Source organism: Cydia splendana, chromosome 2, assembly GCF_910591565.1.
Source record: "Cydia splendana chromosome 2, ilCydSple1.2, whole genome shotgun sequence".
Taxonomy (NCBI): domain Eukaryota; kingdom Metazoa; phylum Arthropoda; class Insecta; order Lepidoptera; family Tortricidae; genus Cydia; species Cydia splendana.
Window position 1 is genome coordinate 17,253,473 of NC_085961.1, and position 26,271 is coordinate 17,279,743.

Here is a 26,271-nt window from a genome sequence, read left to right on the forward strand (position 1 = left end):
CACGTATAAAACCCTGGACACAATAAAGTGTGGGTATATAGAATACAGTTTATCTTGCATATTATTTATAATACTATTTTACTAGATCGAGATATTCGTATTATCGTAATTAAGGACCGTTTTCTGAAGCCTCATTAAATAAAAACATTTAATTTTTGTAAGTTTATAACTTGTATTGAAATTGACATTCAAATAAATGGGACTTTCTTATGAATTATCGATTATCGAACACGGTATTAGAATATAAAAATATGTAAATTCACATATGCATAATAATCATGTTTAATTGTCAAGTAATATTGAACAGTTTGACAGTATATTAAAAGCGAAGCACCTTATCAATTATTATTTTATATATAAAAGTTCATAATGATGTTGTACTATGGTGATTGAAATAATGGAAGAAATGACTTCCCGTGTAAATTTAAAAGCTTTACTTATGAATTAAACATAACAACATTTTATTTCTTTTGCAGAGAATTTACCGTATATTCCTCAGTAATACACATTGGTTTTATATATATTTTACATTATGAATGTCTAATCTCTATGGCTCACGCGCCCAGCCAAGTTCAAGTTGATAAGAAAACAGGTATCATTAATCTACGCGTATCGATTTCCATTACATGTAATTTTATATTTACGAACGAGCGATAATCGTTGTTTCCTTTATTAATCAAGTGTCGGTTTCTAATTCCTTCGTCTCTTTTTTTTAATTTGTGAATATAAAAGTATTATTAAAATACTAGGATTTTAGCAACTCGTGTATAACACACATAATATGATATTTCATACCGTTTTAATCTAAACTGCACTCAGATGAGAACTCAACATATTAGTAATAGACATGTAGAAATTTTATTAATTTTTCCTTGCTTACTATTATTACTGTTTATTATGTTTTTATGATTAAATTATACTGATATATGGTTGACTAATTATTTTAAATTGTTGTAAATATATTTATGAAAGTTGGAATAAAAGTCTAGCGCATTCATCCACGCGCGTCAAAGTTTCACACGTTCATCCACGTGCGTTAAAGTCTCGCACGTTCATCCACGTGCATTAAAGTCTCACACGTCCATCCACGTGCGTTGTATATTGTGTATACCTACACAAATACATCGATTCCACAAGATTAAGATGGCGCTTCCTATCTACTGATACTAGCGCCTGGACATACGTCATCGACTCTTTACATGGAAACCACTCAACGTATAGCTATGTATAGCTCTGACTACATATGACTCTACATATGACTCTACATATGACTCTACATATGACTCTACATATGACTCTACATATGACTCTACATATGACTCTACATATGACTCTACATATGACTCTACATATGACTCTACATACGACTCTACATACGACTCTACATACGACTCTACATACGACTCTACATACGACTCTACATACGACTCTACATACGACTCTACATACGACTCTACATACGACTCAACATACGACTCTACATACGACTCTACATACGACTCTACATACGACTCTACATACGACTCTACATACGACTCTACATACGACTCTACATACGACTCTACATACGACTCTACATACGACTCTACATACGACTCTACATACGACTCTACATACGACTCTACATACGACTCTACATACGACTCTACATACGACTCTACATACGACTCTACATACGACTCTACATACGACTCTACATACGACTCTACATACGACTCTACATACGACTCTACATACGACTCTACATACGACTCTACATACGACTCTACATACGACTCTACATACGACTCTACATACGACTCTACATACTACTCTACATACGACTCTACATACGACTCTACATACGACTCTACATACGACTCTACATACGACTCTACATACGACTCTACATACGACTCTACATACGACTCTACATACGACTCTACATACGACTCTACATACGACTCTACATACGACTCTACATAACGACTCTACATACGACTCTACATACGACTCTACATACGACTCTACATACGACTCTACATACGACTCTACATACGACTCTACATACGACTCTACATACGACTCTACATACGACTCTAATACGACTCTACATACGACTCTACATACGACTCTACATACGACTCTACATACGACTCTACATACGACTCTACATACGACTCTACATACGACTCTACATACGACTCTACATACGACTCTACATACGACTCTACATACGACTCTACATACGACTCTACATACGACTCTACATACGACTCTACATACGACTCTACATACGACTCTACATACGACTCTACATACGACTCTACATACGACTCTACATACGACTCTACATACGACTCTACATACGACTCTACATACGACTCTACATACGACTCTACATACGACTCTACATACGACTCTACATACGACTCTACATACGACTCTACATACGACTCTACATACGACTCTACATACGACTCTACATACGACTCTACATACGACTCTACATACGACTCTACATACGACTCTACATACGACTCTACATACGACTCTACATACGACTCTACATATGACTCTACATACGACTCTACATACGACTCTACATACGACTCTACATACGACTCTACATACGACTCTACATACGACTCTACATACGACTCTACATACGACTCTACATACGACTCTACATACGACTCTACATACGACTCTACATACGACTCTACATACGACTCTACATACGACTCTACATACGACTCTACATACGACTCTACATACGACTCTACATACGACTCTACATACGACTCTACATACGACTCTACATACGACTCTACATACGACTCTACATACGACTCTACATACGACTCTACATACGACTCTACATACGACTCTACATACGACTCTACATACGACTCTAAATACGACTCTACATACGACTCTACATACGACTCTACATACGACTCTACATACGACTCTACATACGACTCTACATACGACTCTACATACGACTCTACATACGACTCTACATACGACTCTACATACGACTCTACATACGACTCTACATACGACTCTACATACGACTCTACATACGACTCTACATACGACTCTACATACGACTCTACATACGACTCTACATACGACTCTACATACGACTCTACATACGACTCTACATACGACTCTACATACGACTCTACATACGACTCTACATACGACTCTACATACGACTCTACATACGACTCTACATACGACTCTACATACGACTCTACATACGACTCTACATACGACTCTACATACGACTCTACATACGACTCTACATACGACTCTACATACGACTCTACATACGACTCTACATACGACTCTACATACGACTCTACATACGACTCTACATACGACTCTACATACGACTCTACATACGACTCTACATACGACTCTACATACGACTCTACATACGACTCTACATACGACTCTACATACGACTCTACATACGACTCTACATACGACTCTACATACGACTCTACATACGACTCTACATACGACTCTACATACGACTCTACATACGACTCTACATACGACTCTACATACGACTCTACATACGACTCTACATACGACTCTACATACGACTCTACATACGACTCTACATACGACTCTACATACGACTCTACATACGACTCTACATACGACTCTACATATGACTCTACATACGACTCTACATATGACTCTACATATGACTCTACATATGACTCTACATATGACTCTACATATGACTCTACATATTACGCATAAGCGTAGTTTCCAACTTTACAGTACTACACGCAACTTTCAAAGATATCCACAGAATACACTATTATTCCAAATTAAGGTCCTTTGTTTTTCATTTAGGTAAGTATGATTTACTACTATTACAGAAACAAACAAAAATAATAAAATGTAGCAAACGTTACTGTCAGATAAAACACTGAAATTATGATTCACATCCTATAAATAAAGGGGTATAAATAAGGGGGGAGTTTCTAAATGTTTAAAGTATGCGTATCTCGCAATCAAATATTATATCAAATAGTTAAGCATATCGATTTCCCATCGACCTCGTATTTCTCCATGATCATCATGGTAACTCACATGTTATACAGTCTAAACAAAATGTGACCTGTTATTAAATTGAATCCATTGAGATTCAAGTTCACGATATCTAGTATGCGTAAATTGACACAAAAAATACTTTAATGCTCTACGCACAAAGTTACGAGTTACGTATCTTGAGGAGTGGGCAATAGAAAAACAATAGAAGCATATTACATAAGTACATCGTGTATTCAACAAACGACATACGCTCCATAACCTGGAGATTTAATATAGATGTATGTCCATACCAGAGTTGGGCAAAATTAGTTAAATATAAAAAAATGAGAATGGTAACGTTAGTTTTAATAACGGCAACTTATTTTGTAAAATTTATCATGAGTTTACCAATTAGCTTGAATTCGATATGACACACTTATGATTTTATCATCGATCATGGTTTGAAAATATTTTAATTATTCGAGCAGATGGTTATTATGATTACTCAAACTAACGTTTTAGTTGATACAGTTAAAATAAGGTTCGTTTTACGACCGCTACTTTATTCCTTATTAAATCATGTGACTAAGCTTTATTTTAGTTTAATCACAGATTGCAATCATAAGTGCCCAACTCTGATTCATACTATTATTACGTTTAACATCCAACATGTCATAGAGGTGTTGTATTTCCATACAAGAAGAGAGATAATTATAAACACGTGTTGTAGTCATTTAGCTTCATCGAGGCTAGGCTTTTTAAGTAATGCTGCGTTGGATAGCGTCGCTGAATGAAAACCGGTATCAGTATAAAACCACTAGGTTAAAAAAAACATATTAATAGCTAATAGCATTAAGTACACAAGTTACATAACGTAACCCTGCATTATGGTGTCCAATTTGAACTTAGATCGACACGTCATTTTCTTTTCTTGTGCGCATTGATTCGCAATATTATGAATAAACTTACATAGTGATCAGAATAATTTTAAAGTGGAGTTCCGAAAGCTCATATATTATAATGCCCAACATTCTAATAAAAGCAATCTCTTAGATATGCATTCGTAACAATACTAAGTTATACACTGACGCAAATCGCGTTTAAAAACTTCGTACTAGAGGCATTGCTAATACAAATGCATCAGGGGTTTACTTCAGAGGTATTCAATTGGCAAGATTTTATTTTTAGTTTACTCATCGGTTTCACGTTTCCAGTGTATTCATACAATTTTAGTAACGCAAACTGACCTCAAAAGGTCGTATCGTAAATCTTAATGTACATAAAACAATATCCTACTATAGTCTGCTACTACAGTTTTACTATGCTGCAGTTTTGCTACGCAACAAAACTAAATAATGAGTCCTTAGCCTGAGCTTGATATAATCGATGTGGTACACCATCATACAATCGAGTTTGATAAGATAGAAGCATTATAATGACATTTGATCTAATTTTCACTAACTCATATGTAATATTCAAAAACGCTTAAATGGCTTGGCTTAACTGTAAATTTTAAATTTCGTATTTTTATTATAAGCGAGACTACCTGTCATCCGTTCGTACGTTCTTTCTACACATACATATACCAAAATTGGGCAAATCATCATCATTATCTTATACAGTATATTTAATACAGACATGACGGTAGGTTATCAAACCAATTTTATTTAAAATAAAAGGGAGTTAATAAAAATATAAAAAAACTGACTTACCATAATTTAATACACTTTCCGATAAACAAAGTTTACTCACTGATACAAACGAAAAAGAAAAGAAAACCTTACGTTCGTGCGGCGTGGCAAAAATCCTATCGATTTTTGTTGGATCCAACTTCTGAGTTGTTGGGTTATTACCGGGTTGATGATGAAAACTATTACTTGTACCAATATTTTAACTTTATTCATTTGTTACAAACATTATAACAACCAATTTACAATCAATTATTCAAGACGTCTTCACTCTAACTTGTCCGTACTCGAACTGGCCACTTGTCACTGCTATACCGGCCTTTTTATAACAATTCAAAATGGCGGGAACCAGTGACAAGTATGAGTCAATTGATACTCTTTTATAAGCTAATCATAAATAAAAGTGAGAATGATCAAAATATAAGCTATTAATAAATAATGATCCTTACATGTACTACATTCATTGAAGGCTGGCTACCTATAATTTGTTTTACAATAAACACAATTTCACCGAATCACATGAGAACATAACCTACCGAACGCGATACATACCTAATTAATATTGTCTAATATTATCTAGAAATTTATTTAAATGTTTAACAATAAATTTTATTATAAAATTGACCTTTTTATTATTTTAATGCATGACGTGTACATGACTTAAAATCTTTCTCTTAAACAAGTTAATAACGAAATAGTTTATTTATTCGAATAAAACCATACCCAAAAGTGTGTCATAAATCTGATTGTACCGCAGATACTGAATAATAAATGACAGTCGTAAATCTCGTATGAAAACCCTATAAATCTAAACGGGTAGTTCTGTACAGGTTTACCACAAACGGACAGAGTGGCAGAAAATTTAACCATACCCTGCTATCGGTACGAGCAGGTAATGTAGGTTTTTCATTACCTCAATATATTATTCATTGAGGGATAGTGGAATGATGGAAGGATTCCAAATAGATTTAGATATGTAGATAAGAATCTTATTGGATAGATATATTTTTGTGCCTCATAATTATTTTTCTTATGGTAATTTATAATACATTGTGCAATAACGGGGATATGGCCCTGACATGATATGACATTGTAGAGTGAAATTAGCTCGGCATGCCATTCAAGGGAGTTTTTACACATTTGGAATGACAGTAATTAGAGTGTGGCAAACCAGTTCTGTCGGTAACACTAGAATAAAAAAAAAACTATTCACATCCCTCTTTTTGGGGTTATACAGAAGAAGAAGCATTACAAAAAACAGTATGATTATTTATCTTTGCCTTTGTCTACTACTACATACTAATGTTGTTAGTCGTTTACATATATTTGTCGTCGTAAATTGTTTTAGGAGTAATTAGCTATGTATTTTACACGTGTCAAGTCAGCGATAGCGAGAAAATGGGAGACTAACATTATTTTTTTAGCAAAACAAAGGCTATCACATTCAAAATTTAATTACGTACCTAGTTACTCTCGGAGCAAATTGTTTTGGTAGAAAATAAGTGAACCGTATATGTATAAAACGACAATATTTATTTGTTAAAAATTTTGTTCTCTAATTCATAATACGAAAACGAGTCCATCCATAATTTAATCTAAGTAGGTATTTACCTAAATCGAGAAAAATCGCGATACTAAGAAAATAACTGGGAAAGACCATCATTGCCACAAAAATCTGAATCTCCTCAAATTAGTACATTTTCAGAAGCGTAACTTCAAACTGATTCATTGTAAAAGTTGAACGAATGTAATGAAAAGAGATGTTTCAGAGTGCTCAATGGTGTCTCTTTTGAATCATCAATTAGTCTAAGTGGAAATCGAAAAGTACTTTCTTACATTTTCAATTATATTTTCCTGGACAGTTTGCAAAAGTTATGTTGGCAACTTACTGCTTATCAAAATTAGCTTATCACTTCGGTGTTTTTTTGCGTTACTGACGTTAATGAGATTATCGGATGCTCTTAATGCGGATCGTTCTTCTGATTTCCTAATAGGATTGAAATAAGAAAGTTGAGAGTTACTTTCCGTCTCGGAAATTTAAGAGCAAAATTACATTATTAATAACTAAGTTTTCAAACCATATTTCATTATGGTTATTTGTTTGTAATTGTACACAAATATGATAATGTTTTTGCCAGTACAAACAAAGTTATTAAGTGGTTTATTTGCGCACTAAATAAGATTATCACCATACTAAGAAATGAATGACGATAGACTGCGAAACTTGGTAATTGTGTGAAAACTTTGTGAAGGAAATTTGTCGCATATTATTCCAACTTTCACACCATTTGGACTAGCAAGGTACAATCGTATGCGACAGCGGATCAACTTTTTAAAAGATAAAGATAAAAGATAAAAAATAGTTTATTCAAGTAGGCATATTACAATGCGCTTATGAACGTCAAATAAACCTTTACCGGCTCCAACCGTACACCTCTGCCCCGAGAAGATTTAAATCCCTCCTCAATTGGAGGAGGGTATCCCAATATGGGACCGGCAACAAACTCGGCGGGACACATCTTTTCAAAACAACACATCTTTTCAAAACACACATCTTTTCAAAACAATTTTCATAGATAAATACTATACTTACTTAGGCATATTTTATTAACGAACATTAATTACCAAAGCTAGTATACAGTCAGAAGTGTAGAGTATCAAATAGATATTGACAGCTATGGTGGCCAACATTAAGCAACACAACTTTTAGAATGTCTTGCGATAATGCTAACATTGGAAAATATGTAAAGCTCCACCGCTATTTCAAAATATCTAACATAAATCCCTTAAATAAAATAAATTAAAGTGATATGTATGGTATAGGTATACAAATACATGCACAAACTTCAAACACATTTTTCTTACAGTACCTATATTACATCGACACACATCCTATCTCATTTTAATTTTGATCTATTTCTGAAACAAAATAAATCTTTTTAGGTTATGTACACAGAACAGTCCCTTGGCCTCCACTATGATAATATTAAATCTAAAAGATAAACTGGCTTAAGGTCCGGCCACAACGCTGCTCAAAAGACATTGACTTGATTATAGCCAAATATAATAAAATACACTTTGTGAAAATTTCAACTGTCCATCCATTAAGTTACTGTTCTTAAGATACAGCCACAACTACTTGTAGTTGCATTAGACTTGTTCCTTGCACCACATGTGTGTCTTCGCTCGGCCGTTAGATGCATGCAACGCTTCCCTCCCCCGAGGAAATCGAACAAACTTTGCCATGTGCATGAAAATAATCTTTTATACAGCATACTTTGCCGCAACTTCTATTGTTAAGTGCTATTCCTGCGCACCAAGTTCCGGAGCATATATTATAACAATAGTGCCGTGAAATTTCCGTTGTAAATACATTATTAAACATGGTGGAACGTGTTTCTTACGAATATTAATTTTATTCGTTTTAGAATTTTCCCTTCAGAACTTGAGGCCAATTCTGATTTAACTAATTGTTGTGGTTTTGATCATGTTATGATTTTGACCTTGACCATCTCTTACGCTGATTAGTGCGTCGAAATGCACTACGAGTCGTATCAATAGGCATCTGAGTCGCTTTGTTGGCGAGTTGTGTCAAGATCGTATCATAACAAGATTTTTTTCAAAGATGACGGGTGGCGGCCTCCCCGACTAGACGCACATTTTTTATTGCCTCCCGGACTAGAAATGCTTAGAACTACTCAAGGAACATGTGTGATGAAGCACATAGCTTAATAAAAAAAAATTTTGGTCAACTTCATAACTGGAACTATTTCCATTCATGTCATCCACTATTTATTACCCATTAATGTACAATACATTTCACGAGATCACGAGATCACGAAACCTTTGACGTTATGCCGTTTGAGCCAATTGTAAAAGTAGTACGCATATTTTTCTACAATTACGAGTAGGTACCTTAAACATTATCAGGGCGAATATCATACGTGTTGATATTAGGTACCTAATAGAATTGGTTAAAAATGTACAGTCATCAGCAAAGCTATTATCTTGTAACCTCTGCATACATATTATGTGTATGTAAGCTAATATAGTTTTGTTAACTGTACATCCACTGTGGGAGCCGGTATTCTAAACAAGACTGCGTGCATCACACTGATAACTGAAATCAGATTTTTAAATACGTACTTATGAATACACCTAATGCGATGCGGATACACCATGTTTTAAAATAAGTTGATGTACCGTAGACCGGAGTGACTTTGGAAAATTTGGGGTTACTTTGATAGATTTAAAACGGCCATAGAATTACCATTATTCATTATTTACTGAAAATGTTCCTGTAACTAGTTAGATTACTATATATTAATATTCACCTACTGTAAATATCTCGCATAAATATATATATAATGGCTTAAAAACTAGAATTTTAAAGTCGCCCCTGCATTTGAAAGTCACCCCAGTCAATGGTACCTGCCTAAGTACCGATTAAAAATTAAATCACTTAAATCAAAATAACTTTCAGTAAATACTGATAATACATTTTCTACAAAGTTTTAAGTCTCTTCTTTAAAATATTATAAATCATACAATTTTGCCTTATAAGTATAACCTTTACTGATTAAAAAAACACTAATTTTAACACACTACACATATCATTTTTCAAAATAAAATAAAATAAAATCTTGTTACTGATACAAACGAAATTTAAAGTTTGTTACTTACAATTTTACATCTTTCCATCTCGGCTCTCGTCACAAACTTGAAATTGTTAGGTAAACATCTGGGGTTATTTTTTTTTTAATTCTTATAGGTCGTATACAGTAGGTACATAACATTGTTTACAGTTTGTTAGCTTCAATAGTTACGGCTATGCGTTGTGTTAGTCAATATCTATAAAAGTAAAAAAATAATTTAAAACAGTCCATTGTTTGTAAATAATTAGGGTAGGTACTTACCTATTGTTTTTCTTAATGGGTTGCTATTGATTATTACGTTATGCTTTGGCCCGGCAGCCATTGAGTTCCATTGCTAATTGGCAAGTTAGTTCGAGCCAGAATTTGAATTAATCGAACGAACTTCATTTACAATAAGTCCTTAGCAATTACACAACGCTATTCATTATGAGCTAATATTACGGGGAGCGGTTTAGTGTAAACACGAACTAAATACGGAATCTAAACACAAAAGCGGCGAACTCGTTATGAAACCAAATATTATATATAGTTGGTTCATAATATGTACCTATCTATAACACTCGTTAACATTGTGACTATTATGAGCAATAACAATAATTATTTAATTTACAACAATATTTATGGTTTTTGAACCGGGTACCCTAGGGTATGTAGGATGTTATTTTGCAGTAGGTACAATATAAATGGCTTATTTATTCCAAACAGGATTTTTCATTTTCGAAAAGTTTATTTCCAGCTAATTTATGCAAAACTCTTTTCCCCTTGCAGAGCAGATAAATTATTTGCAAACACGGACTTTTTAGGACATTCATTCTCTGCTTAAATTTATATCCAATCTGGAGGGGAGAATGCGCACTTAGCTGATTTTATTAAAAAAGTTTAACCGTCCTTTGCACACGGTCACCTCTAATGATCCGGGATCATGAGGAGTTCAAAGGAGTTTTTATTCTGTCAACGTTACTTATATTTACATCTAATACGATCCGCGCTTGAAGGATTACCAGGATAACTGGGGCACTGAATATAAATACGTCGCGTAATGACTTCATTAACCCCAGCATTCGGCCATTAAATTGGCATACTGAAAGACATAATTTCGTTCCGCTTTCATATTTTTCACATTTACATCATCTTAGCAGACTGGGTTTATTACGTAATAGTTCTTGTAGTGATGAATGTGTATACAGAAGTAAATAGAAGTGATGATACAACATCTAACATTACCCAGTCAGTGTTGGGAAGACCTAGAATTGTGTACGGGTAAACGCCGAATACAAATAAATTTTCGGACTTTACCCAAAAGGCTCGGGTAATACTAGTTATACCCGGGTAAACTTGAGTCTATACACAGTCCATTGAGTCCATCTTGCATCCTTTGTATTTATTAATTGCACCTATCTGTGACACTACAACGGCATAAGATGGCGTAATAAATCGTAACGACATATTTATTTGAGTGATCGCTATCAATTTGTCGTGGTGATGTCACAGACCTCTGCGTTCATTATGTTTATGGTTTTCCATTTCCGTTGCCCACAAGACAAACAAGGGGTACCTACTCGACTAGTGATGCACTTTAGCTAAAATCTTATCATGTGTTTATCGATATTAAAATGTAAAATTAATGCAATTCAATTAAAGTTCTGGGGGCGTAATTAAGAATTACAAGACACAAATACCTAATGAATGAATGAAGAATTGTCAGGCAAGTTTGTTAAGTGGGTAAAAAAGTTTCTAGCTAAGTTTATATAAATAACGTCGGCGCTATGTTATTGACTACGATTTGACACTGATTATGATATTTTAAGTTAGTATGAAAAAGTAAATGAAATAAAACTAAAAATTAAACAAATACTGTACTTGTACATAATACATTTTAAAAGAAACTAAGCAATTGTCTATTTAATTAAATAAAAGGTCAAATACAACCTATGTAAACCATAAGTACATAATACATTAATTGTTTTTATACTGTACGCTATAGTATTTTATACAATCGTGATATAATAGAGAGTTTTTCAGTCGAGTACCTAAGTAAGGTACGAGATTGAAAAGCATGATTATATCACTATTGTATACAATACTTTTTCTACTAGTCAACAAGAATAATACTTTAATCTAGTAGAATCATACAAACAAACCAAACCAAAAGTATACAGCTAAGATTTGCGAGCAGCCGCGATACCTTCATACTGGTACGCGACCCGGCCGCCGCGCCCCGCGCCCTACTGCGGGATGGTCAACGACACCTTCTCGTAACTCATGAGGCTTTGGTACTCGCTCCGTGCTAAATTCAATTTTTAGACAGTTGTTTTCTCGATTTTGGCCACCGTAGCCTATGGAGACTAACAACCAACACTAAGTGGTTTTCGTAGTCTATGGATGTTGCTATATTAAGGGTGTCACATGCGCGTTTTTGACTTATGAACCAATTGGTTCTACTATACAACCTAAAATAATTAATTTGAGCTATGGTTTTGTTTCGTCCTCTTGATCGCGGCGAGCTGTGATTGGTCAATTTCATTATAGTTGACTAAACTGTATCGAAATGAATATTATAGTTGAGTTGGGAGCTCATACATTAAAAATACCCAATTGCAGTTTGGTATAAGAAATCTTAATTCAAGAATTACAGTCGACTAGTAGAAAAAGATTACCTCTTAATTTATGTCATAAACAAAAAATATTTGTTTAAAAATGAACTTTAATAGCTATTAACTCTTTTCGTCCTGGTGGTCATCTATACCAACCACCTATTTACATACATCCCCTTCAAAATTGACTAAAAATTTTTTTTCACTTATTTTAGTCATCATAAGCCATATACTGCTGCCCGCTTTTATTACAAAAAATTGCATAATTAATAAAAAATTGTGACACAAAGGGTTAATAGCATCTGTGCATGCGTTAAGGGTTAAGTAGATAAGTTTAAATATCAACTACCTAGCTTACATAAACTTATAGGAGCCTCGTCTGCCAACAAACCACTATGTGGAAGCAGACTATAATTATGTATTTAGTTGTAAGCAATATTAATGAATAATAAACGCTTTATTTTTGTCATATTTTCGTGTAATTTTTGTTGCACTTAATCAAAGATTAATTTAGTATCAATCAAAGAGTGCCTATTGAATTCGAATGTGAAGGAGCGAATGGCAGATGATCGTGCTTCGTCTCGTCAAAAAGGTTTAGCAGGATAAATCCGCTTAGATATCGAAGGACTGAAAGGCATGGCTGTAGATTTGCTTGAGCTGGCGACTGGCGAGAATTCGCACGAAACAGGGATCAAAAGCGGCATTCAAGCTTTAAAATTTCGTTCTTGATTTGATATTACTTACATGTATAAATAAGTAGATACTATACTTCAACTAAATTAAGGAACCCTTAAACTTTTGGGCATTTCGACATAGTTGGCGTATTTTAAATTATCACAGTAAAGTTTTGGAATTTTCTCTACTCATGTAGCCAAAGGAAAGATTATTTTAATATTTACTGTGGGAATGAAATTGATGGCCAAACAAAAATGTATAAATCCACTAATAATTTTTTTTAAATGTACCTAAGCTTTTATTTCGTACCTGAAATTTGCATACAACATGTGTTATTATCACTTGTGATTTTTAACGATATTTAATTATCTTAGAAACGGAAAGTGTAAAAAGTTGACGACTTCAGATTGGAAAATGACTATCGATAATTTGTCAGTCCTCCCTTAGACCCATTATCTGTACATACAAACACTCGATCACGAGTAGACAATAAAAGTTGCATTTTGCCCTATAAAACCCATTGCGAGGCCTGTACGGAACTTTATGGCAGCCCTTGGGCTTGGAATGGGTTTATATCGCGTTTGATTAAGATCTGTTCATTATTTGAGCCCTTTTATCTGGGTGTTGGAAGTGTTGGTTTGTATCACTGTTTCTTTTGGCTTTTGTAAAATTACTTTATGGAATATATAATTATCAAATTATTGTTATATATTTACTAATCGTATCAGTAAGTACAACCGTTTATGTATAAAGGAGGTATCCAATTTTCACATTACTGAATAATCCGGTATTTAGGTACTAATCAAAGTTGTTGTACCTAGTAAAAGTTGAAAGATAGCATATACTCGTAATTAGTAAATTCACAAAAGTAACTGCTAATCCACCTCTAAAGTCCTTTGCATTTTTTGGGAAATCAGAAATATAATACAGATTTGTTTTGTTTTTTCTTATTTGAAAAAGGTACCTAATGGTTTCACTACTATCTCAGCTGAATGGTAAGTGCCGATGCAGTCTAGGATCATGAGCGGCGTAATAACCTACAGGTTTATTTTTGCATGAGCAGTCTAGTCTACATTGTGAAATATAATAATGTACTTTGGGTAGGTACATGGACATGCTAACACTAATGTGAGATCAAATGTTTCTTAGGACTCGCTGATCAATAAATGAATCGGACATCGGATTTCGGACAAAAAAACTAGGAAGGAGTAAGAGTACAATCCCTACCTGACATTTAATTTTGCTCCCTAAAATCCCATAACTGCTGATAATGATTAATGACAAGTGTTTGAATCAAATTGTTTAAAATTGATGTCGCTGAACAGAGGCCATGCTAGTGCAAAATACATGACTGAGCTTCGAACTTGTGTTTGAAATCCGAGAATGTTTGTAGGTTTGTCTTTAGAAATACGTACACCTCTGACTCTGAGAAGTTCTTGGTGCCGTGTTAAGTCTTAAGCCAAGTTTGGTACCTAAACTTAAGTACAGTCAACACACTCGGTCAGTGAAATTAAAAGTAGTTTTTTCTTAGTTAATGTAAGTAGCCCAATGTAATAAATTATTTTATATGCAATATAGTTTGTAGCAGATTGAATATTCTTTATAGCACACCTCAAAAAAAACAGTCGCAAAATATTTATACCTAAGTATCCCGTAGGGATTTGAAATTAATTATAGAGGTAGGTATGTTTTAAAACCATATCTTTAATTTAATATTAGACTATAACGACTATTTGTACAACACTTTTAACGTGCGGATGTAAGTCTTTATCTGGATAAAACTGCAGTAGCACACTATTCCTTTTATTCAAAACTTCACCCGGTCCGCCAGAGCAGCGATCACCCTGTAACTGGTAAGCCGCTTATCCGGTAGAGATAGCATTTTAATATAAGTAACCTATATTTTTACCCAGTTATTCATAAACGCGCTACAAGTCTTGGTTAACTAATAATCGTTTGTCTTTATCTGTAAATTTGACTTATGTATTTGTAAGAAAGGGATAAAACATAATTTAACTAAATCAAGCCCGTAAAGTTTTATGAATAAGGGGATTATTATTTATCTGCTTCATAATCTTATAATACTTACATAGCTCAATCATTTAGTACGCCATTGTACATTATTTCTGTACTTGATACATTTCTTGCTTAAAAATCCAATACCTAATTTGTTTTTTTTTTTGTCTTGTTTTTATTTTTTTAGGACTAAAGTTTTTATGGCTACTTGACATGGCCATGTCCACTGCTTGCTATAATTCAGTGTAATTCAGTCAGTGGCTATGTTTGCGAGGTACGCCTACATAGGTGAGATAAAGTAATTAACAGCTGTCAAACATATTAACTAAAGGTTGTCTGCAAGGAGATCGCTCTTTAGCGATAAGACCGCCTGTACAATAGTTAATTTATATGCTTAATCTGTATGTCATGTTTTTTCTAATATTTACGAGCGCTAGAGAGTACTCGTATTGTTTTGTGTTGCATAACTTTTTTTTATTTAATAAGGATTGTTTTATTCCTAATAACAATATTCATGAACGTCCTACAAGCCTCATACAGATAAATATTGTCGTGTGTTCTTTACCTTTGTCCTTCTCCTTTGTATTCGTCAAAAAAGATGAAACCTGTGATAACTCTGAGACTTTTCAAGTTTCATGAACACGAGGTAAATAGTCAAAGTATCTAAATGGATATGTTTGCGTCGTATATATATTCCACCGTAGCTTCAACGCAATGAAACAAATTTTGGTGAATGGGGGTATGATTTGATTCATTTCTATGGCGAGGGTCACATAGGCTGTATAATATGATTAACTGGTATTGAAGAAGAAAGAGGTTTATTCGCACAAAAAACCTAGTCTACTTGATTTAAACCTTTCAATTGAATTTAAAACATGATCAATTTGTTTTATAGATGGTTTTCTAAACTAGTCATAATATTAATTGTGTAAGTAAGAGATGACTAACGGCGCGATTCGGGAAATGAATTAGAGATTAACTAGATACGATATAGTAAAGATAATATCTTTACTATTTCATGTCTAGTGAATCTCTAATTCATTTCCCGAATCGCGGCGCCAGCCGCCATAAGGTACCTTTTGCCGTGGAACGTCACATATTTTTGCTATTTCATGTCTAGTGAATCTCTATTCATTTCCCGAATAGAACCGTAAATTAATTACATTACCTAGCTACATTTTTAAATGGAACCGTGCCCAACACTTAAATTTGGCGAGCAGTAAATCCGAACTCAGTTTGCATGTTGACCCTACGCTGTAAGTTTCCAACAAATGTCAAACTACATTTTAGTAGTTTCAGTTCTGAACGAGGCGGGTAAATAATTACACTCCACTGTACTCCCCTAATAGAGGCACATTTCCTCTCGGGATTTATTTCACGCTAGCTTATGCCCGCTTCTTCGTTGGTGTGAAAGTTTGTCTTGGCTCTGACAATTTTATAACAATTAAATCCTCTTTTAATGTTTTTAATATAATTTCGACACTTGTAATTACAATACGAAATCACTTTCGATTTTCACTTAAGACTGCGTAGTGCAAAATCAGCGAAAAAGGCAATCACCGTTTAGTCGTTAGCGTTCACATTTCTTAATAAATATACCGTCGCCCACGGCCTAGCGCCCCAAGTGGGGCCTCGCGCGAGGCCCCTTCGGGCACAGTGAAAGAAAAGGGCCTCGCAGATGCGACTTCGCCCACGGCTAGATTAGTTCATGCTACGCCACTGATTCGCGATTACTTACAATTGCTTGCAATTACTTTCATTTTATTTTCTTATTATAGTTTTTCGAGTAAAGAAAACGAAGGGAGGCCTTTGCCCAGCTGTGGGACACCAAAGTAGTCTAATAAAAAAATAAAAAGTTTTACCATTACTAAAATCAAGCCCAGATTATAGCCAGTAATAAATATAAAATAATTAATGCATTGATTAATGTAGGTACCTACCTACTTATGCATAGTAAGTACACTTAGTTAGACAAATAGAAATCAATTTAAACCTAGTACAAATAATAAACGAAACAATAGTAGATTGTACAACAAGGGCATAAAGTGACGCATTTCTACCCAAGGCAATTTTTTGGTCTGAGCGAAGCGAAGACCAAAATAGTAGACGAGGGTAAAAATGGACATTTATGCCCTTGTTGTACACTCTGCTTTTCACTTCGATTGCGAGGAAAATATACAAAAAATCAAATATTTTAGGTTATTTTAACGTATTTATTCAAGACTAAAGAAAATTGTTCTTGGGCCGGTCGGAGGCGCGGGGCACGCCGATCGGGAGAGCGCCGGTCGGGGCGCGCCGGCAGGGCTGGCAGTTTGTATGGTAGAATTTGGACTTTATTGCTAAGTCAATAAGGGTCGTAATAGATGATTTTACTTTATGCTCTAGAGCAGAAAATACGATTTTATGTCGCACGACATAAAGGTGCACTTTTTGAGCATGAGAAGTGAAAATTAAATTGTCTAAGCAAGAGGCAGACGTTTAGCATTTGCTACAAATAGCTATTGGTTTCGGAACGAATGGCCTCGAACCATAATTGCAATATAATTAGTGGCCTGAGGAGTAATCTCATATCTATAACAAACTGTTATTAAAATTTAAACTGTTACGACTCGTTTATGATAATCAGTATCAGTTGTTGTTTGTTGTTAATAAACTATTATACCATTAATCACTTCTACTGGAAAACGTAGTAATTGATTGCGCGCGGATATTAATAATTGGATGCACTATGATGGAAAATCGAGTTTATTGAAAATAATTAAAAAGTTTATAAATTCGAAGCTAAACTGTAATCGTGGTGTATTAAATTTCAATTAGTAATAAACGAAACTTTTAATATAGATCTATCTATATCGTTAAAATACTAATACTATATTGTGCAGGACAACGAGATAAAGGGGATTATTTCGGTAATTAGGGACTTAGTTTACAGCAGCATTCAATAAGCAACTTCTATATTAAACTAAAATGTGGCTATTTCTAGATACGTAATAACCTTTTTTAATATTTTTAACGATTAATAACGCATTATAATCCCTCATCCGTTGCGCCACATGGCCAGTATTTTCATTTTACTCGCGAGATGTTATACGCACGGACGTGATTAGGTAACAAATTGCCTGATCGATGAAACAAATACATGCAAATTACTTTGAAATACATTTATTTGATAATTAAATGTAATTAGATGATTTCAGTCGTGTTGGATAATTTCGGTCGTTAGTTTTAGCCTCTTGGTTCAATTGTATATTTATTTCACTTTAACATTCGAACAATTGTGGTTCTTAAAGTATGATAGATTTAATTTTTTAATAGTTACATGATACAATATGAAACAATTGGCTAGGTATTTCTAATTAAAAATTAAATAGCTGCTAGATTTAAAATAAAATAAAAAGGGAAGCCTTTTTACGATAAGTCAAAATTATTAAGCTCTACTGCCCTCGTTATTTTCATATTTTTTGGACCCATGGTTAAAAAGTTGGTTTTTCTTTCGGATGAAAATATTGGAGCAAGCAGAGATGTAACACAGGGAAACATTGCGCGTACTAACACCATAGTTTTTATCATTCATTTTATTCTTTATTCATTCGGGTCAAAAAAATAATGATCATCTTATAAACAAAGCAAGTAAAAACAAGTAAAAATATATTTTTAGGTGCGTGTTTATAATATGATATGAGTGTAGATAAACTAATTTACTGTCACGCCAATCTAAAAATCTTACTCTGCCTTTTCCTTGTTTCATAATATTTTAACAACGCTATTCCAAGTAAGAAAATAACGTTATTTTTAATAAACAGATGTTTCCATAAATAAAAATCTAATCCTAGCAAGCAAAATTAATATTCGTTTCTCTAATATTCTCTCGAAATTAAAGTTCCTTCCCAAAATTGGACAGTCGTTGACACAAGTCCTTAATAAAACTGTCAATGTTCCCGAAGTGTAGACCCACTTCGTTTCCCGCAATTATGTTGACTCAGATCAATTTATTGAGGTCGAGAGCCTTTATAATATATTTGATGTCCTTTAAAATTGTCTTACCCTATTCAAGAGGATTTTGGCTTTCTGCAACGCTCTAAAAGTAGGTTACTACTGTAATCATAATACAAATCGATGAAAATTTAAGAGACCTTTGTTTTTTATACATTTGATCTCCTGGAAATTAAATGTATGAATACCGAATATAATACGGTTAAATTTTACCCATAACATAGCTTATTCGGAAATTATGTTCCCAAGTCTGTCATGCACAATATGTACCTACATGTCTTAAAAGAAAACCTGACGCAAATCTACATTATATATATTTTTTTATAAATAGAAGAAACGTGAATTCAGCATTTTTGAAAATTCATCCCCTAAAGGGTTAACAAGGGGCGAAAGTTTGTATCAGAAGTGACATTTATTTTTTAAAGTGTGAAATGTGAAACTTAGTAGATAAACACAATATTAGAAAACAAGAAAAATAGTAAATATCAGCATTTTAGAAAATTTTATTTTATCTCCTGGGTTGAAAGTTTTTATCGGTTACGAATATTTTTTTCGAGCAAGGAACTTGAAACTTCGTAAAGAGGCAAAATTTCTCATCAATCAATTTCAGCATTGATCAAAATTCATTTCCTAAGGAGATAAAAACGGATTGAAAATTTTATATCTGGTACGAATAGTTTTTTGACTAAGGGACTTGATACTTCTTAGAAAATCATAGTATTAGAAAACAATAAAAGATATTTCAGAGTTTATGAAGATTCATCCCTGAATGTATCATTTAATTAAGAATATTATGCGTGTGTAAATATTTTTGAACATGATACTTTAAACTTCATTTAAAGGTAATACTAGAGGAAAATAAAAATAATTTCTGCGTTTTGGTAAGTTCTTCTAAGGGGTTGACAAGGTTTGTATCGAGAACATTTTTTTTATTGGGGAACTTATAACTTCGCAGAAAGACATACATACATAGTGACATACGTATACTAGGTACCTACCTACTACTACATGGCGTTCGAAGTCACAGGCAACAGAACAGACTAGTGTGTAAATATATCAAATGTTTTTGATAGTGCCTATAAAGGCAAACTTATTTGTGAAACTTCACCTGTCTTATAAAAGGTTAGACTTCTAAAAAGTTCCAACAGTTGATAAGTACTTATTTACTTAGTTAAGTAAGAAGTCTATATTGTTCTAAGTTCTTCCAGATTCGTCTACCTCACAGTTTTGTAGAAAGCTTAGACTTCAAAGAACCTTCGGTTTTACTTGAAAAGATAAGTTGATACCGACGTAGTACCATTTAATTTAAATTGGTACGAATGAATGCATGATAAATTATGTATTTATGAGTACCTACCGAGTGGTTTTTTAAGTGCTTGAATTAGTATTTTGCACAATAAAACAGTTTTTTTTACGTGGCCTATTTTTGAAGGATTATAAACTATCATTGAAAAGAAACAATGTTTTCCATATGTTCCATGTACTTACCTATATCTATTTTTCAGTTACCTGCCTACACATACTGGCTACTAGGTACATATTCATATTAAACTATAGTCATGCCTGTCCTAAAGGTGCGCAATATAACCGATATATTTTAAATGAATTGCCAGTCCTGTCCTATATTTCAAAGGTCCAAAATGATCTGCTAAAGAAGTATTCATTCACATTTCCGACCTTTGACCGTCATTTGTTATCCGCAAACTGTTATAAAGACGCCGTCTTTTACCGAGGTCACTTAATTGATTCTTTCTTCAGGACTGATATTTCAATCACTAAACGAGCGCTTGTATCAGACAAACTAATAAAATTATGACCTATTAACTATTATAGACTTCTTGTAAGTCCGCTATCATTCATTTTATTTTTAGGTTTAGCTTCAGTTTTAAGTTAATAATATTATTGTTTGTTTATATTGGCCTAGTATATTAATATGTATATTTTTTGTCTTTTAATAATGCTGAAATAAAAGTAACAAAATACAGTAAGAGCTCCAGATCCCTAAAACTTTGTAGAACGAAAAATTACATTGATTCGTCTGCGCGCATGTAAATGCTGCTGATGGAATTAACATCCTATTATGTATTGAAATAAAGAATTTTTACAGGATTACATTGTTCAATTATTGCTCTACGTCTTCGTCTTACAGAACTTTGGAATTAATGATTGTAGGTATTTGAAAAATTTGTAATGAAGGTGTTGGGATATTATTAACTAATTTACGGGCATAATATGTACAAGTTTTATATTTCACATTCGTAGTTACCTACATACAAATACTGAATTAAAACAAAAAAAGGATAAATTTAATTTACTTTCAGATGTCTTAGAAAATATCACCAAAAATACTGAAATATAAATGTCGACAATGTTTTATTGCAAAACAAACTGTAGGTGTGTGCTTGTATTTTTATTTCGTAATATGTCAATTTCACTTACTGGTTTAAATCCAATAACTTGTTTAATATTCTTAATATTATATTTTTGGCAACAAAATGAACACTTTTCCTTTTTTTGATACATTTAATAATGTTTTAAAAGCAATAATACGATTTTACTACTGGCAATAAAAGTTATCTCGAATTGCTCCACTCAAAATAACTTTTTGGGCAGGTCGTTATAATTCATCTTACTTTTAAAATTTTGTTATTTTAAACTATTGTGCAAGTTTTGCCCTATTCAAGTCCGGTTCAATGACAATCTTGGTTCGTAAATAATGAATTTATTTAAAATAAACCTACCAAGCAATATCATAGTCTTTCTCTGTTTAACAGACTCATAAATCAACAAATATTGGAAAATCTTACACAAATCAACTTAGTGCCACAGTAGGTATGCTTAGTGGCTTGGGTAGTGGTACTATGCTATAATATTTATATGTATAGGTAATTCCAGAAGGTGGACAGTGAAACTCTCCGGATTTATTTTTATTTAATCGTGTGGCGACTCTATTATTGAACTCATCAAGTTTTGGCTACTTAGATTTATTTTGACAAAGTCTAATACGTTGGAGGAGTGTAAAATTCAGCCCAAATATATAAAACCGTAATTTTAAAAGTTGTGTTAATATCACTGAGGCCTTGTAAAATTCGTCACTGTCGTGGGAGGGTGCTATCAAAAGTTGTACCTTTATAATCAGTAAGGCTGTTGGGAAACTTCTTAGACGAGTCGATAATCGATAAATTGGTGAGAATTGTAAGATAAATTTTAAGTTCGCGTCACGTCAGAGATAAGAACGTCATGACGTGGATAGAGATAGATTCGATTACTGCTGTGTTGTACCTACAACACGTGTATACCTATAAAGTGCTGCAGGCTGCTTTTATTTAGCTGTCAGTAGTTGTACCTAACTATCAACCTCTACAGCATACTTATATAATTTTTCGTACTTGTGACAAATTAGGAATCCTGTTTTCCGCACTTGCAAATATACACGAGCCGCAATCTCGACGTAGACAAATGCAAGGCGCCTGACGCGATGACAACAACAGTCTCTGTTTACACTGCCAAAATATTACCATCCACAGACGTATTTTATCATATTTACATTCTAGTTAACAAAAAATTCTTTCATTCTATTTATTATTTCATTGTTTCATTCATTCTAGGTCTAGTGAACAAAAAATATAAACTTAAATAATTTATACAATTATTTTTACTAGCCATTATAAAAGGTAGTGTACATCAGTAGCGGCGGCTTCATACAACCCGATTCCCACCGGCTTGCCTAAAATATATTGCTACATATATATCCATAATGAAAACACTACGTATTACCTTGGTATCGATAACACGATTTACTAAAGCTTCACTATTGATTAAATTTCAACTAATCATAGCGGGCGCGCGGGCAACTAAGTTTAAGCTTGAATATTCATTCATGAGCCACCACACACATACGAAAACTCACGCACACGCTCACAAAGTTCGCTAAAGAAAGTCCGCGTATTTACGCTTCAAAATAACACGGTTTTGTATCGAGTTATTCATTTAAATAAAAACCTTGAACGTAACAATATAAGGTTTATATTGGAAAAATGCACGCACACAGTCAAAGTCCGCGAGTGGCGCAAGTATTCACTTGCTGCTTCATTTGAATTTAAACCTTAAATACAAAAAGGTAAGATTTATATTGGACTGTAATGTTTCACAATTTTGAATCGAGTCGCGTTTGCCGCTCGTGTGGTTAATGTTGCCATACCAACATTGAATTGAATTAATGGGTAAAATTTTATTGTATTTTGCTATCATTAATACCAAATTTTCAAAAAACCTTTAAAAAAAGAAATTTTATTACAAAATCCAAGAATATTATGGAGTCGCAAGTTTAGTTAAGGTAATTTGATAACGAGGGTTTCTTCAAAGAAAGTACTGTTTATAAATTTGTAGTAATAGGTTTTGGAAGTCGTGGGTGAAAATGGAATAATATTATGACAACACACAATTCCGGTTGTTGCCAAGATTTGTTTTTATTAGAGTTTTATAGGTTTTAATGAGATTTTACTTAGTTTTGTGCATATATTTATATATAAAGACTAAAGCAGTGAATTTTTGAGTGTTATAAGTGTTGCGTATTGTTCGTGCAGGTGTTTCAAGGTCAGTCCTTGTTTTTAACAAGCTTTTATTAGGTCGACCTGTATGTAACTATGTAATGGAATCTAAGGTAACTAATTTAACCATCTTCCAAGGATCGTAGCGTCATGAAAATTGGCAGCTGTATGTAGTTCTGATGACAATACAATAATATGATACTGTCGAACTGATCTGATGATGGAGACAGGAGGTCGCCATAAGAACTCTGTGATGAAACAACGCAACCTAATTGTGTTAGGGGTTTTTAGAATTGTCTCGATGAGTATTAGTTGTCTGTCGTAAGAAAAGTATAGTCAGCGATAAAAGCTTGTACCAAAAATGAAATTTTTGCATAAAACTTATTAGTTAGGATTGTTAGGAATTTAGGAGTAGGAATCCGCTTTTGTCATACTCGACATACACTGTTCATGTGACGTCAGTGATGACAAGTATGGCAAAGGTGGTTATACACTAACTGCAAAAGAACGCACCCAAGGACACACCTAGCGCTTTACTTTACCTTCGCTTATCATGAAAAAATAAGTACATAATGTAGGTGTTTAATGTAGGTGTTTTTTTTTGCTCCGAGTTGTCTAGCGAAAAATTCCACGCGCCGCCACTGGTGTACATTTACATATTGGTTATTATTAGTCGATGTATATAGTTTGACAAGAGTGTCTTGTCAGTGGAGCATAAGCAGAGGGAATCATACTACTGTCTTTTTTTGTCCTGGTATTAAAACCCATTGGAGTGAAATAAAACTAAATAATCCTTTATATTGACTTTGATTAAATAAGGGATATTCGGATACGTACCCATATGTGAATATTGTTTATTTATCTATATGAATCTCCTCAAACACGTTATAGGTATCAATTGTTCGTTGATTGCCTATTATTATCGTCAGAACACAATCCACGTAACACAAATTTTTATATATAGATGAATCCTCATAAGCCTGACTCGTGTAAGGAAGTCAAGAGCAGACTTAGGCCTAGGTTACACTTGTAATTTTTACTTACGTAAGTAGGGACTCAACTATACTACAGAATGAGAGATGCAATCATTATATCATTCTAACAAATAGCTTTGTCCCTACTTACGTAAGTTACAAGTGTATCTTAGACCGAACAACTTCGAAGCCACACCCAAAAACTACAGCTTCAACGCTTCCAATCCGAATAATAGGTCCGTACAACGAACGCTGAAGCTTGTCATCTTTTAAGTCTATAACGTGTAGAAATTAGGAAGCATATTGTAATTACCACGCAAACTGTGCGGCCTTTTGTACATACAAGCATTGTTCCCTTATTTCACCTTTGTCTATGTAAATGAGCTTGAGCACACTAAAGTCGCTCGCTCAGTTCGTTCAACAATGGGCCTAGTGAAGATTTAAATGTTAACAAACTTGTCGTGCCTCGGCCGTATTCTAGAGAGGCAATTAATTTGGTACATGGAAATGTTATTACACTCACCTACTTGTACAGTCAGCGTCGTAATAGTAGCTGATGCTATGCTACCCAAAGTATTCAAATAGTTCGGTACGCCACATATTATAATGGTGTACCGAACTATTTGAATAATTTAGATGCTACCAACCTACTTTATGACGCTGCCTGTACAGTCACCAGCTATAATATGTTACACAAAAATATATGACAGGGTCTTATTTGTAGTGCAATAACAGCGCGTCACATATTTTTGCGGCCTTCGTTGTGTAACATATTAGTGCTGGGGACTGTAAGTAGAAGCTAATACTTTAAAAACTCTAGCATTTCAAAAATAAACCATTCAAATTTATTTAGATGTTTGTGAATAACGTAAGGCTGCAGGCGTATTATTATGGTCGCGCTTATTGACCATGACATGATACGTATATAGTATAGACGAGCGCCATGTGATGCGGGACAAGCCATACAAAATAATATAATGCAGACGCATTCCACTAAGTTCTCGAATCTGTACTGTTTTTTTTTTTATTCTAAGCTAAGTTGCTACTAGTAGGTGCGGTGTTTAACTAGTCAGAATAATCTATGATAA

The 26,271-nt window shown here is 33.8% G+C and overlaps 1 long non-coding RNA gene across 1 annotated transcript in view; it reads right to left on the bottom strand.

Moving 5' to 3' along the window:
* The window catches only part of LOC134805539 (uncharacterized), a 624,519-nt gene that overhangs the window by 299,619 nt on the left and 298,629 nt on the right, over positions 1 to 26,271 (bottom strand). The gene's annotated exons all lie outside the window — the stretch shown is intronic.